Source organism: Belonocnema kinseyi, chromosome 6, assembly GCF_010883055.1.
Source record: "Belonocnema kinseyi isolate 2016_QV_RU_SX_M_011 chromosome 6, B_treatae_v1, whole genome shotgun sequence".
Taxonomy (NCBI): Eukaryota; Metazoa; Arthropoda; class Insecta; order Hymenoptera; family Cynipidae; genus Belonocnema; species Belonocnema kinseyi.
This window is the reverse complement of record NC_046662.1, coordinates 32624231-32639455: the sequence shown is the minus strand read 5'-3', so window position 1 is coordinate 32639455 and position 15225 is coordinate 32624231. Positions and strand designations below refer to the sequence as shown.

General features: G+C 27.3%; 1 protein-coding gene across 1 annotated transcript in view; it reads left to right on the top strand.

The window, feature by feature from the left end:
- The window catches only part of LOC117174938, a 25265-nt gene that overhangs the window by 8610 nt on the left and 1430 nt on the right, over window positions 1-15225 (top strand). The window contains exon 2 of the mRNA XM_033364397.1: window positions 8216-8301. The gene's annotated coding sequence lies outside the window, so the exon portion shown is untranslated. The remainder of the gene's footprint in view (window positions 1-8215; window positions 8302-15225) is intronic.

Genomic DNA, 15225 nt, shown 5'->3' with positions numbered 1-15225 from the left:
AACTATATCGATGTGTGCTTTCTACGGGGAGCGGTGGGTAGAGGGGAAGTGACTTTTTTCGCCGGACGCGCCGTCTATATTTATGGCGGGCAACTAGGCCCGTACCGCATCTACGTTTATAATATCTTTGTCTGTACGCTTAAAATATTATGAACACTGATTTACCTAATTATATTCAAATTAAAGAGAGCCTAAAAACATTCTATTTATTATTATTTTAAATTTTCGAGACAATAAATAAATGTAAAAAAATTCTTTTCGTACTTTAGAATTTTAGTTAAAGTTCTAAAATTATTTTTGAAAACTAAACTTAAAATTTAAATGAAATTAAGATAAATTAAAAAACTAAATAAAATTGATTTAAATTCCAAATCAAATAAAATTTAGTTGAATTTGAAATTTAAATAAAATTTAGCTAAATTCAACATTTAAATGAAATTTAGGTGAATTTAAGAATTAAATAAAGTTTAGTTAAATTAATTTCTCGTCTGGTTTCCTGTCAAAGAGAAATTTTCTAGATACTAAGTAAATAAGTTTTAAAACAATTTTATTCGTACTTTAAGATTTATTGTAGTGCAATTTTAAAAATTATATTGTAAAACTAAATTTAAAGATTGAATACAATTTAGATCATTTCAAAAAGTGAATACATGTTAGTTAAATTCAAAATGTAAGTAAAATTTAGTTGAATTTAAGTAAATTTCAGTTAAAATTGTAGATGTTGAATGGTGTTAAATGGTGTTAAATTTAAGTACAATTTAGTTCAATAAAAATGAAACAGTCGTTAAATTTTAAATTTGATTGAATGGAATACAGATATATGTGGGTTGTTTCTTGGCTTCAACAATAGAGAGCATTCAAATAAGCTAGAGAAATTAAAAACAATTCCCCTGTTTTTACAATAATTAGTTAAATTCAAGAAAAAAACTCAGGAAAGTAATTAGGACTCATAGTTCTAAAGTTTTTGGTTTGAAACTTTTCAGAAGTCGACAATGTCAAAATATAAAAGGAAGCATTTAAACTTCAGCATAACTATTTTGCAAAGAAATACTTTACCATCCCACAATTATATTTCAAATTATAAGTATTTTAGCAATTAAATAATTATTCCATTCAAAATTATTCAGTTTCGAAAATTGGATTATAACTTCAAAGTCTTTGAAATTAAAAGGTTTTAAATGAGAGAAATTTGAAATTAAAACAATTAAAATTACAGTGTAATTATTTTCTACTAGAAGCGTAAGAATAAAATAATAATTATTAAAAGAAACTAATTTATAAATTTAAAGTTCAAAATTTCAGTATTTGTAAAATTTCGAATATTCTTCGAGTATAACCTGTCAATTCTAATTATTTAATTTTAAACGTTTTAAATGAAATCACTTATGCTTCGACAATACATCTTTTTCAGCTTTAGGATATAAATAATTTAAAGCTGCAATAAGCAGATTATTCGATGTCAAACCTCGTGAAAAATTGGAATTAATGTAAAGCCTTTGAAATCGAAAACTTTTTATAAAGAGAGGAATTTAAAATTGAAACGTTTTAATATATTTTTAATTTAAAACATTCAAATTGAGTAATTTTACAAATAGAAATTTCAAGAATTGTATTATTTGAAATTTTTTCATAGAGTTCATAAATTAAAAATATAAGCATTAATATTTTATAAATTTTGAATATGCCTCAAGTATAATCTGATAAATTTAAATTATTTAATTTTGAAAGTTTTAATCTGAAAATTGAAATGCAAAATTCTAAATGTTTGTATTTGGGTATTATAAGATTTTGGAGGCCATTAATTTAAGCCTAATCAAGTTAGAAAGCATACAGTTGTCAATTTTACGATATTAAACCCTTATATTCAGAACCAAATTAAATTTCAATGTTAAAATTTTTAATTGTTTAGAATTTGATTCTTAAATTCAGAATTTGTTCAATGCTTTACATTTTTAATTTCACACTTTCAAACCTTTTTGTTTAATTTGAGTCATTGAGAAAAAATATTACATTTTAGTAGACACGACTTTTTTTACGTAAAAAAATTAATTTAGGAAATATCCCGCGCGCCAAGGTGAAGAATCCGTCGAGAGGGAAAAATGGGTTAAGCCAAATCTGCTGTTTGCGTGAAGAAACTCACTATCTTCGTTTTGACGAGAGTCTTCTTTACGTGTACGCTGCAACGCGAAAATGACCCTTACGTCAAACTTTAGAGAGTAACTTTTTTCTCCAAGACGGCAGAAATAATCACGGCTTATCACATTGAAAAAAATTATTTTATAACAAAATTTCGTCACTTATTTATTTCATGAAAACATTTGTTTTTGTTTACAAGATTTAAGAAGTAAGAAAAAAATCTTGATTGGAATATATTGATTTTTGAAGAACAAGAAGCTTTAAGCATTATAACGCTAGGCGTAAATAATTTTAACATATCTTCCTTTTTAATTTAATAAACTCAATATTAAAATGGAAGTTTTAATATTGTCAGAAATAAATATTCACTTTAACTTCAAGTACCTAGATGACAGTTTTGACTATTCATGTTCATTGTAATTTTTACATTATGTCTAATTGTCTACTGTGTTATGAATTGCAGTTAGAAGAAAGTTGTGAATAATACAATAGAGCGGAATTAAACTTCGATTTTCAATCAAGATCTTTGAAAAGTAGTATATAATTTTTGAAAAAATAAAACTGACAAAAAAGCGCCAGATCATGTATTTTTTGTTTCGACTCATAATTTTATTCAAATACGAAATACCTTCCTAATTTATTTTTAATTATGCAAGAAATAAACATTTTAATATCTTTTTCAAATAAAAAAGTGGGGTTTTTTGCATGATTGTTGTTATTTTTCTTAAAAAAACCTTGTTTGTTAATGATGTAATTAATTTATAATGCATAAGCCTTTAAAATGTTATAAAAGAAACTGAAAGTTAATCAAATATTTAAATTATTAGAAAATAAATTTATTTACGACCAAATTTAAAAAAGCAAGTTTTTATTAAAGGAAAGAATTTAAAATAATAATTTTAGCAAAATCAAAATTTTTTAATGGAATTAAATATGCAAACAGTTAAACAAGTAAATGCAAACAAAAGCTTAATCGACCAGCTGGAAAGTATAGTTTTCTATATATGACCGGTGGAGAACATTTTAAAGTTTCAACTTTTTTTTCTCAATAAATACAAAATAAAGAAATAATTAAAAGAAACTAAATAAAAAACTAAGGAAACTTATATATTTATTAAAAATAAAATAAAAACAGCGTCAAATTCTTTTAAAAAATATAGTCTATTAAAGTACATAATAGTTCTGTGAATTTATAGCATTGGTTTATATTATTTTTCATGGTTGCGGTTTAAAAAATGTAATTAGCTCATATATTGAAATAAAAAAAAAGACGAAAATTATGGAAATTTTTGTCCATTTTTAGTATTAAATGATAATAAAAAAAAATTAAGCAAACTTACATTTTTTCTTAAAGTTAGATTTCTGGAGCAGGAAAAATGACATTTTGTAAGATTGAGTTACTTCTTATTTCAATTTGAAAAAATGGTTCATATTTATAACATGGCCTTAGCTAAACTGTAGGAGCAAGCCGTAATTTCCTTTGATTCTCGAAAATGCTTCTTACACTTTACAGCTGTTAAAAAACTCATATACCACTAAATTCAAAAATATTTAAAAAATGTAACATTTCAGAAGACATTTGTCTAGGTCTATAACGAAATTTAGGAAAAAAAAATTTTTAGAAGTTTTTATAAGGAAATTTCTTTTCAGAATTTTTATTTCTTCAACCAGAAAAAAATAGTAAGGACATACCACCACAATTCTGGTTGATTTAATCAGACAGCTTTTTTAGTTTATTTAAATTTAAATAAAACTTAATTGTATCTTCAAATTCACTTTTCTACTAATTTCCAAAAAAATTATAACTTAAATAAAAAATAAACTTTTTAATTCAAATTCGTTATTACTATTTTATACTAACATCTTTGCTACATTTTGGGCATAATTTTGATTTCAAAAAGTCTTTAGAGTTTTTTAATTCCTTCAAGACCTTTTCTACTCAATTAAAATTATTTTTCCATTAACTTATAAAGTAAAATTAGATTATTACCATTTTGGATTTCAAATGCACTATAATTTGGCGAAACCGTATATATAGCTGCTTGTCGCGCCTCTACAAACATGTGGCGGAACCAATCGGTATATGTCGTGCCTCTACAAGTATGTGGCCGCGCTTACTACCGGTATGTGGTGCAACTAATCTCATGTCGTATCTAGGACCTAACCTAAAATGTTTTATACAAAATTTAGTCTTATTTTGAAATATATTTATTTTGTACTAAAAATAACAATTTGCGTTGTAAATTGATAACATAATTATAAAATGGCGAATTTGTTGCATGTAAAATTTCCCGATGCTAAAGTTTACATGCTATTTGGCGAAAATTTATTCTGCGATGAAAAGCTGTCGTCTGCCACAGCGTCCTTAGCAGCAATGTGAAAACGGCAAAGTATAAGTGAATTCGAGCTCTAATTTGGGACATCAGATTTAAAATAACACAGAAAAAACAAAAGTTAAAATTTGTTGCAGGAAATACTTGCATTGGTTAAAAATTAAACATATCTCGGCGACTGTTTCTCCGAGGTTAGAAAAATAATTCTGAACTAGTCGATTGCGTCATACTGAAGTGAGCATTTTCCGGTAAAACATGTAGAATTGACAACAGAAACACGAAAAAAATTTGTTCTTACTAATATATCTCCTCCGATATAAATTACACTATTGTAGACGAATTATAACGCATTTAATACCATTTAACAAAAAGCGCAAAAAGCAACTGACAGGTGGGAATCCCCATTTCTTTCAAATATAATGAAGTTAAACGACGATAGATAGCGCTGGCATTCATGTAAAGTTTATCTGGCAAGGTTAATTTTTCTTGCGGTGAACCTTTCACCTGGAGTCGATGTAAACTTTATCTTTAATTTTTTTCTGTGAATGCGGTCACTACGGTGAAGGAAATTTGTTTAGACTGTCTTCACGATTTTTCATAAATCTATACATTTTGGTAGGAGCGTCAAAGCGCCCCTGAATGATTGGCGCCCGGGTGTCATGCACCCATTTGCACCCGGGTTAAACCCGCCCTGACCATATATTGGCATCTATGTGAATAAAACACCCTGCAAAGGTCAACCTTAAAACTTCTTTTTGTTGGGAGTGAAGGATAGTATAGAATTTTCAAAAGTTTTCTTTTTCGTAAACGGATGAACTAATCTTAATAAACAAAATATATGTATGTCATAAAGGTTAATGAGGCTACTAACAAATAAAATTTCAAAACATTTTTACCAAAAATACGGAAAAAATTGTTTAACATTTTTTGAAAGTTATGTTTCAGAGTCCTACGTACAATTTTTATTACAAAATATTCTTAATTTATCTATTCTAAATCCTGTTCAAATTATAATGGTTTTTATTTGAAAATAAAAATTTTGTATGTAAAGCATCAACGTAATTTAAAATTGTTAAACAGTTATATACTTTGCTTGTAAAGTATTAATTTTTGAATGCAAATTCTAACTCCTTATTCATAACACTATCAAAATTTAAAATTGTTCAAGACTGTAAATTTTAATAATTGTACACAAAATTCGTTGGATTTAAATCTAATAAGTTTTGTTTCATACTAAGAATCTCAGGTAAAATACGCTACTATCACCTAAGGTTGTTAAAAAATTGCAAATATTGTTTAAAATTCAGTAAGTTTTTATCAACAAATGTCAATTCCCGACGAAATTGGTATTTTTAAATTAGCGCAACAGAATATTGTTTCGAAATATAAATCTTTTTTAAAATCTAATATGATTTTTGTTTAGAACAATCGATTTCGTGTATACAACGTCAACATAATCTAAACTTGTCAAGAAGTTATAAATAATATTCCCAATGCAATGATTTTTATTTCAAAATAAAAATTTCTAGTATAAAACGCCAAAGTAACCGCAAATTGTTAAAAAAATTGTGCATATTTAAAATCTAACGATTTACAATTAAAATTGCCGATTTTCGGCAAAAATCGCTATAACATAATCGAGACATTTAAGTTTTTCAAAACTGTTTGGTATTTGAAATCTAATAATTTGGTATTAAAAATACACACACACGCGCGCGCGCGCACGCAAGAGTATTAAACGCGCAAGAGTATTAAAAAGCACAGTTGTTTCTTAAATTGTTTAGATAAAGTAGTAGAAAAGATTAAATTGTGAAAAAGTAAAACAATCAAGGTTCTTAACGGATGTTTAAAAATCAACCTCGTATATTAACAAATTAGTAGAGGAATAGGAGGAGTTTTAATGAAAGCTTTTTGTTACCGACATTTACCGACATATGAAAACTTCAATGGTTCTGTTTGATGCTACAACATTTGGTGTCCGTGCAGAATTATTCAGTTTTTACTGAGTAATTTATTTTATTTTATGAAAAGTCTCACAATAAAGCAGCCATTTTTCAAAGTAATATAATTTATACTCTTCTTTTCAATCCTGATTTGATTTTTCTACTCTACGCTAGAATTTTATGATACACTTTTCTCCCTTTTTCCTATTTCCCTCTTAAAGTTAAAAAATTTCACTAAAACATTAAAAATCAAGAAGATACAATAACTGTTTTGTTGGAATTTTTATTCAAATTCATGAAGTTTGGAGACAAATTCAATAAACTAAAGAAAAAATTATTTATAATAACCTCGCGAAGCTGTATACATATTCCGAGTCTATTTTGTTAAAAAAAAATCGAAATATCTGGATAGCTCTGTACTATGAGTGAAAAAAATCTGGAAAGGTTAGGGAATTTTTTCAGCATTTGAGTAGACAGCCTGTATTATTACAAAAGGTACAAATGGTTCATGGTGGAAATCTTAAAATAATTCATCCAATAGCTTAGGAATGTTTAAAAAACAAAGGTATAAAGTATAATTAAAGTTAAATAATTTAAAACTTAAAAAAAAACCTGGTAAATTAATCTCGGATGTCTCTTGATCAGAGAGGCACACGAAAAAAAAGTCTTGTCCACTCGACGAGATAAACAGTTCTATACGTTCTTGGGATCGCTGAACCCGAATCTGGGGTTGGTTTTACTCGATCAGATCGCATTTCGTTCCTAACCTCAAAAAAATTATGAAAGTTGGAACATTCATGGAAACACCCAGAAAGCAAAGCGGTTATATGTTTTCAGGGTCGCTGAGTCCAAATTTGAAGGTCTTTTGACTCATTGAGGTCGCATTCCATTCATAATCTAAAAAAAATTAAAACACTGAAAACTTTTCTCGTCATAAATTGTTTGTATTCAGCGTCCGGTACATAGAACTTGTTAGTCATTCTTTGAGCATGGCTATCAGTCTGTAGCACAAAATCCTGCTGCCTTGACAGATACTGTGACAATGACAACTGCCCCGAAAGGATATGTGTACAGTAAAATTATTCGTTCTCAGATTTGTTGAGGTAACGAAGCCAGCGAAGGCGCGCTGCCTTGCAGTTGGACGTGAGGTTGTGTCAGGGACAAATTTCGGTTTTTAAATTAATTTTGTTCAAGGTTATGAATGGAATGCGACCTTGCCGAATCATGTGACCTTTAAATTCGGCCTCAGCAACCTTGAAAACATACAAACCGCTTTGCTGTCTGTATGTTTCCATGAATGATCCAACGTTCATCATTTTTTTGAGGTTAGGAGAGAAATTCGACCTGACCGAGTCAAACCAACCCCGGATTTGGATTCAGCGACTACAAAAATGTGTAGAAATGTTTGGCTCATCTGGTGCACAAGACCTTTTTTTCATGTGCCTGTGTTATTATTATTATTGAACATAGTATTTAAATTAACTTATATTTCTCATAAACCTGAAGTTTCCAGGCTCTTTTTTTAAATGTGCAAACAATTAAAGCTTCATGCAATCACGAAGACGGGCTTCCCGACAACAATAGTTTAAAATTATTACGAATAGTTTCGAGATAGCTTCGAAACTATATCGAAAATGGCGCCATTAGCTTTTTAATAATTGGATTAAATTGCCTTCCATTACTATGAACCAGCTTGAATTCACTCAGATATTATTTATATCAGATAAAATAAAGTTGATCAAAAGGATTTTGAAAACAAATTTATTATCCTATATTTTATGAAATATCTGAAATTATTTGAAGATGAAGGGCTCTTGGTTAAGAAATACGTGAGGGTGCATTATTCCTACGAATCTTCTGAAGGGCGTTTCTATTGTGTCAAAACTAAGGTAAATGGAACGCACTTTGCGCAGCACATTAACACAGATGAGTTATGAGTGCATCAAGTGATTATTCATACGATAATAAATCAAATAAACATGTTTGGTATTATGTTATCTACTCTCAGATACTGTTTCTCAATCAATAGTAGAAGGGAAATTTCCGTTAGAATTCTAATACATGTTTCTGTAACAACAAAGTGTTATACTCTTTCCAATACAAACTATATTTTATTTGATTCGAAGATTTTAATTAAAAATAAGAAACCACATTGACTTTTTCTATTAGTTTAATTTGTCAGTTTATTAAATATACCCTTGCATGGAAATTCTTTTCAATTGGTTTTCAAGTTATTAATTTTACACTTGAGATTAAAATGAGTAAATTTTAAAAGGAGGGATGTAAAATTTGAAAATGAATAATTTCTAATGACTTATTTTTAAAATCCTAATTTAGGAATAATGCAATTTTCAACGCACTTTGGATTTGTTTAATTTTTAACGATTCAAGTTGAACGAATTCATTCTTAAAACTTCTAATTTGAAATCATTTCATTTTCGAAGTTTAATAGAATTATTGAACTTTAAAGGTCTAAAGTTTCAAAGTCTTCAATTTTAAACAGTAAAAATTACACTACCTTTTTACTGAAATCTCAATTTTAGTATAGAAAAATCTATTCAATTATTTTGAATGTCACTTGATACTTCATGATGGAATACATGCTAATAATTTTTATCGGCTTTATAAATGTTATAGTTATAATTTTTAGCTTCAAAATATGCCTACACTCGACAGTATGATATCTGAATATATAATGTCGATATGTTAGTGTTATTGAGCAGATAAATATAATTAAAAATGTAAAGTTTTTAATACTTTTTTATAATTAATATTTTTTACGGGCATTATATTTCAACTGTACAATGTTATAACCTCCTACTTTAAATTTGTACATTTTTTGTAGAATTATAATTTTTTTTAGAACTTCTAATTTAAAAAAAAAATCGAATATGATTCCTGTTTAGAAAAATCGATTTCGTGTATAAAACGTCAATATAATCTGAACGTGTCAACAAATTATGAACATTATTCCAAATCTAATTTTGTTTATTTTAAAATAAAAATTTCTATTGTAAAACACTAAAGTAACCTAAAATGGTTCAAACAATTGGGAATCTTTAAAATGTAAAGATTTTTAATTAAAAATGTTGATTTTCGGTAAAAATCGCTATAACATGATCAAAAAAAAAAGCTGTTCAAAAATTTTTTATCTGTGAAACCTAATAATACGTAATTAAAAATACACATATATAATGACATATATAAACATAATACACATATACATAAAATTTAAAAAAAAAGTTGTCAGACAATTCAAAAGTTTTAATTTAAACGCGCACGGGTATTAAAAAGCACAGTTGTTTCTCAATTTTTCTCAGATAAAATAGTACAAAAAATTAAATTGCAAATAAATAAAATAATCAAGGTTCTTAACAGATGTTTAAAAATCCACCTCGTATATTAACAAATTAGCAGAGGAATAGAGAAAGTTTTAGTATAAAAAAATCTATTCAATCATATTTTTAATATCACTTGATACTTCATGATGGAATAGATACATGATAATAATTTTTATTGTCTTTAAAAATATTATAATTCCAATTTTCAGCGTCAAAATAAGCCTAAACTCCATAGTATATTATGTAAATATATAATTTTGATATGTTAGTATTATTGAGTAGATAAATATAATTAAAAATGTAAAGTTTTTAATACTTTTTTACAATTGAGCCTCCCGCGATTAAAACAGGACACGTTCGAAATGTCTTCGTTTCAGTTGGCCTCTTGTTTATTCTCGTTCTTGATTATTTCAAGTCGGACATTCAATTTTTTTTAAGCATATCTTAATTCAAAGAAATTGAAAGTCGAACTTGAAAAAATCAAGAACCAGAATAACCAAGAGGCCAACTGAAACCAAGGCATTTCGAGCGTGTTCCGTTTTGATCGCGGGAGGCTCAATTAATATGTTTTACGGGCATTATATTTCAACTTGTTCAGTTTTTTAGATTTTTCAATTCAAATTGTACAATGTTATAGGCTACTACTTTAAATTTTTACCATTTTTTTAAATAGTGCCTAAATTTGAACTGCTTGAAAATTTATTATAATTTATAGTAATAAAATCATTTTCAGACTACGCTTGTCCGCTCTCTGATTATCAGGAATTAAATAAATTTACAAATTTTCTGAATATCTTCGAATAATGGTTTCTTTTATTACTGAGAATAAATCTTTTGTTTCTGTTTACTTCAAATCCGTTCACTTTAAAGAATAGACATTTTATTATAAATATTTTTATATTCATTAAAAAAATTTGTTTGCAGTACAGTTTCAGTAAGGTACTTCATGCCCTTTCTATTGTAGATATTATTTTTTTATTGATATGAAGACAGCAATAAATCTTTTAAAAATATGGTATCCGCGCACAGAACCTATCGAGAAAAAAATCTAAGCTTTATTTAGAAAAAAATAACCATTAGTTCGTAAAAAGTTGAACTTATTTTCGATCTTTATTATTGATAGTCAATTTTTTTTAACAATGCTTATAATGAATGCACAGAATAAAGTAATGATAAAATTTTGTTCGGAGAATTTTTTAGAGGGATCAAGTTTTATTCAGACAACTTTGCGTTTTCAAAACACATGTGTTGCCATGGGAAAACAAAAGAAAGTTTAAATAATATTTGGTTAAAGTTTATCCTGTTAAGTTAATTTTTGTTGCAGCGAATCTTTCATCGGAAATCGATGTGAAGTTTATCTTCTGTTTTTTCTGCGTGGAAAGCGTGTACACTTTCTAATATTTGTTTCCCGAATTGTCCAAATCGGACAGCATTTGACTTAAAACTCTTCAATTTTTTCAGGTTTCTAACTTCAAATTGAAGAACAATTGCATGCAAGAACATCTAAATTCAAAACGTTTTAGATTAAATAATTAAAAATTAAGCGATTTGAGAAAAAAAATCATTTTCAAATTCAAGCTTCAAAAACTAAATCATATTAAACAGGCCTTGAAAATAAAACAGTTTTAAGATTACGTATGCGAAATCGCACAATTTTATACATGAAAATTAAACAAATTAAATATTTCAAACTTAAAACTTCAAAAAAGAATTAGGCTATAACATAATTCCCCTTTTTTATTACAAACCAATGATTAAAAATAGAAATTTCATCCTCTTTTTCAGAAAAGAAATGAAAAATCGAAATTGACCCCCATGCAACAAAATAAAAATTTTATAAATAAAGAATGTCCAATTTCAATTAGGAAGAAAATTGAAAATAAAAAATTTGCTTCTTTTTATCCTCAAAACTAAGATATTTATAGAATTTTCATCTGTTAAACTCAATTAAAAACTAGAAATAAAAAAATTTTAATTTAAATTAAGGCCATGTGACGAGTGGGTCACGTGACCAGATTCCTACCTTACCGCCATCTTTCTTATTTTCCAACTTGTTTTCTCAAGAAGAGCCACATCGAGTTGAAAATTTGGGATCATAAATAAGAACCATTAAGAAAGGTGGGTCTGGCCCTAAACTTGAATAATTATGAAAAAGAAAAAAAAAATTACAACAAAAAACTTTTTTCATTATTATACAAATTTAGAAACAGACCCACCATTCTTAGTGCTTCTTGTTTCGTATTCCAAATTTTCAACTCGATGTGGCGTTTGGTGTGAATATAAGTTGGAAATCTAGAAAAAGATTGGAAATAAAAAAATTCGTCCCTTACATTATAAGAAAAATGTTGAAAGTAAAGCATACGCCTCGCTTCAAGTCAAAAAAATATTAATCAGACTGTTTAAAATAAAAAATTATGTTCTTCAATTTAAAGCAAAAAATAAAAACTCAGATTTTCTCTCCTCCAAATCAATAAAAAGGCTGAATATATTCGTACCTCTGGCCGTACACTGTCTTGCAAAATGATTGAGGGATCTGAAAAGGGATAAAAATATTAAGAATAAAGAACGTCCTCTTTCAACCCAGAAAAAAATAGAAAACTAAAGCCTCAATTTTTCAAACTCGAAAGATTTTTAGATGAAACTCATTGAAAATTGAACAATTTTCTGTGATACTAAACGGGTGACATTAGAAATGATTCGAAACGGCTTTTCTCTAATTTTAAATGATTAAAAGTTGTATAAATTTATAAATTGAAAGTTTGTCTAATTTGAACTTTTAATGCTTTAAATTCAGTGTACGTAGTACGCACATCACAACTGCTATTATTTCAAATATTTTTTTAATGATAAACCAGCTTTTCTAAAATGGCTTATTAAAGAGTCCTGATAAAAATTCCAACTTTTATAGAAATGATACCTGTGCGTCCCAGAGATATTTTTGAAAAAAGTTCCAAAAATTCTGTTTGCGTTGACTGATCCGTCCCATTGTATTTCAGAGCAAAATCTTCAACGGCAAACTTGAACTAGAGGAAAGTCTGAAAAGCTTGAAGAAAAAAATCTATCTCTAATATGTGCCAATTTATGGTCCTTCAAAGAACCCGGATTTTTTTTAAAGAGACGAAAAAAACCAATTCTGAAGTTTGCATCTGTACTTTGGAACCTATTAATTTTACAAAAAAATGTTCAAAACTTCAATTAAGTTGACCAAAGTTGACCATTTTTTCCTATTTTTCAGGGCAAATTACTATTGTTTAGTTGTTTCAAAATACTTCGCTTCTCGGCGAAGCTACCTGAATGGTACAAGAAAAAAATTTGTGGGGAAGGAAATGATGCGTAAATCTAAAAAAATTTAATCTTCTAGACACCAATGTCTTCATAGATCAAGAGTTATAACGCTTCAAAAGAACATATTTTTTTTCTATTTTAAGCTATTTGCAGCCAAAAAAACTTGTTTAAGAATCGCTCATTTCGTAAATATCCAACAGAAAAACGTTTAGAGTATACATTATAGAAGACTAAATTTGGAGTAAAATAAAAAAAAGAAGCAAATGTTATTTAATAAGTTACTTAGTTAATAAGTTAATAATATGTTATTTAATAAGTCACGAATTATGACCATGAAACTTTGACCCTTACCATTCGGAAAGCTGTGTATGTTTTGGAAAATATACTGCGACCGTATTTGAGCATTTTGGTGGCATGTATGCATTTGTAGATCATTACAAGTACACTTTTTTCTTCTTTTTTGCTAAAAAATAATCAATTGTTCAACATTGTTTAAAAAATATGCTTCGCAATATCAGTTGTGTGCATATTTTATGTATTTATTTTGTGAAAATTACTTCCAGAATATCTTTGTCGAAAGTAAATAAAGAAAAAATTTATAAATTTACTGATTTTTTATTCGTTATTTATTATTCATAAATAATTATTAAAAAGATAAAAAAACTAATTTAATAATTGCCTAATTGATTTACTGATAAATTACTTATAGAGTCAGGAGATAGTCTACTTTGTAGAAACTTCACAATTGTTTTGTAAATTGAATTCTTATCTTTTTAAATTAAAAAAAAAATGTTTGAATAAATATTATTAGTATTATTATACATTGATATAATATTGACATATTATTTTATTGTGAAGAATTAACATATAATGGTTTCCACTGCGATGATTAGTTTATTAATTTCTAGAATTCTTAGCATAAAATAATACAATGTTAGAAAACTAATCCCTTCTAAAACCTTTTTTATGGATAATAAATAAACAATGTAAAACCAGTTAATTTATATATTTTTACTTCATTTACTTTCGTCAACTAACATTCTGGAAGTAATTCTCACAAAGTAAATATATAAAATATGCACACAATTAATAGTGTGAAGCGTATTATTTAAACAATGGTTGAACAATTTGTTGTTTTTTAACAAAAAAGAAAAAAAGAGTTTATTTTTAATACAATACAAATATAAATACAATACAAATATAAATGGTTATAACTCGCAACTTATCAGAGCTAAATCAGTTTATTTATTTAATGCAAAATTTAGGCCATAATGTATTCCCTCAACGTTTTTCTGTAGGACATGTACGAATCGAGGGATTTTGAAAAAAATTTTTTGACTACAAATAGCGTAAAATAGAAGAAAGTATGTTTTTTAAAAGTGATAGCTCTTGATCTGTGGAGAATAGGAAATTATATATTTTAAGATTTACGGATACTTTCCTTCTCTACAACTTTTTTTCTTGCACCACTTGCGTAGTTTCGCCGAGAAGCGCAGTATTTTGAAAAAATTGAACACGAGCAATTTGCCCTCGAAAATAAGTCAAAAATGGTTAACTTTGGGAGGCCATAACGTATACCTATTGGGGCTAGATCATTGCATTTTTTTAGAACTGCTCGAAATTACGGCTACTTTAATTGAAGTTTTCAATATTTTTTTTGTAAAATTAAGAGGTTCCAAAGTATAGATACAAATTTAAGAATTGTGTTTTCTTTTGTCTTTAAAAAAAATCCGTTCCTTTGAAGGACCATAATTCGGCACCTATTGAAGATGGAGCAGGTCAGTCTACGCAAACAAAATTTTGGGAACTTTTTTTAAAAATATCTCCGGGACAAACGGTGAAATTTCTAAAAAACTTGGAATTTTTATCAGGACTCCTTATTAAACCGTTTTAGAAAAAACGCGCATTACAATATTTAATACGGTGAAAATACCTTTTTTTGTAAGAGATGCGTGGACTATATCTTTGATTTGTATTTTTTGTTTTTGAAAGTTTTGAAATTCCACAAAAGCTCCGACAAAATTCTTTTCATTTAAAACAATAAAAAAATATTCTTCTGCTTTCCGATAATAAATAAAAGAATCGTCATTCTACGAGGGTAGTTCAATAAGTCCTTAGAATGAAGTATAAAAACAATTTTTTTTGGGTAAATTTTTTTTTATTTTTCAACATAATCTCCTTGGAGCT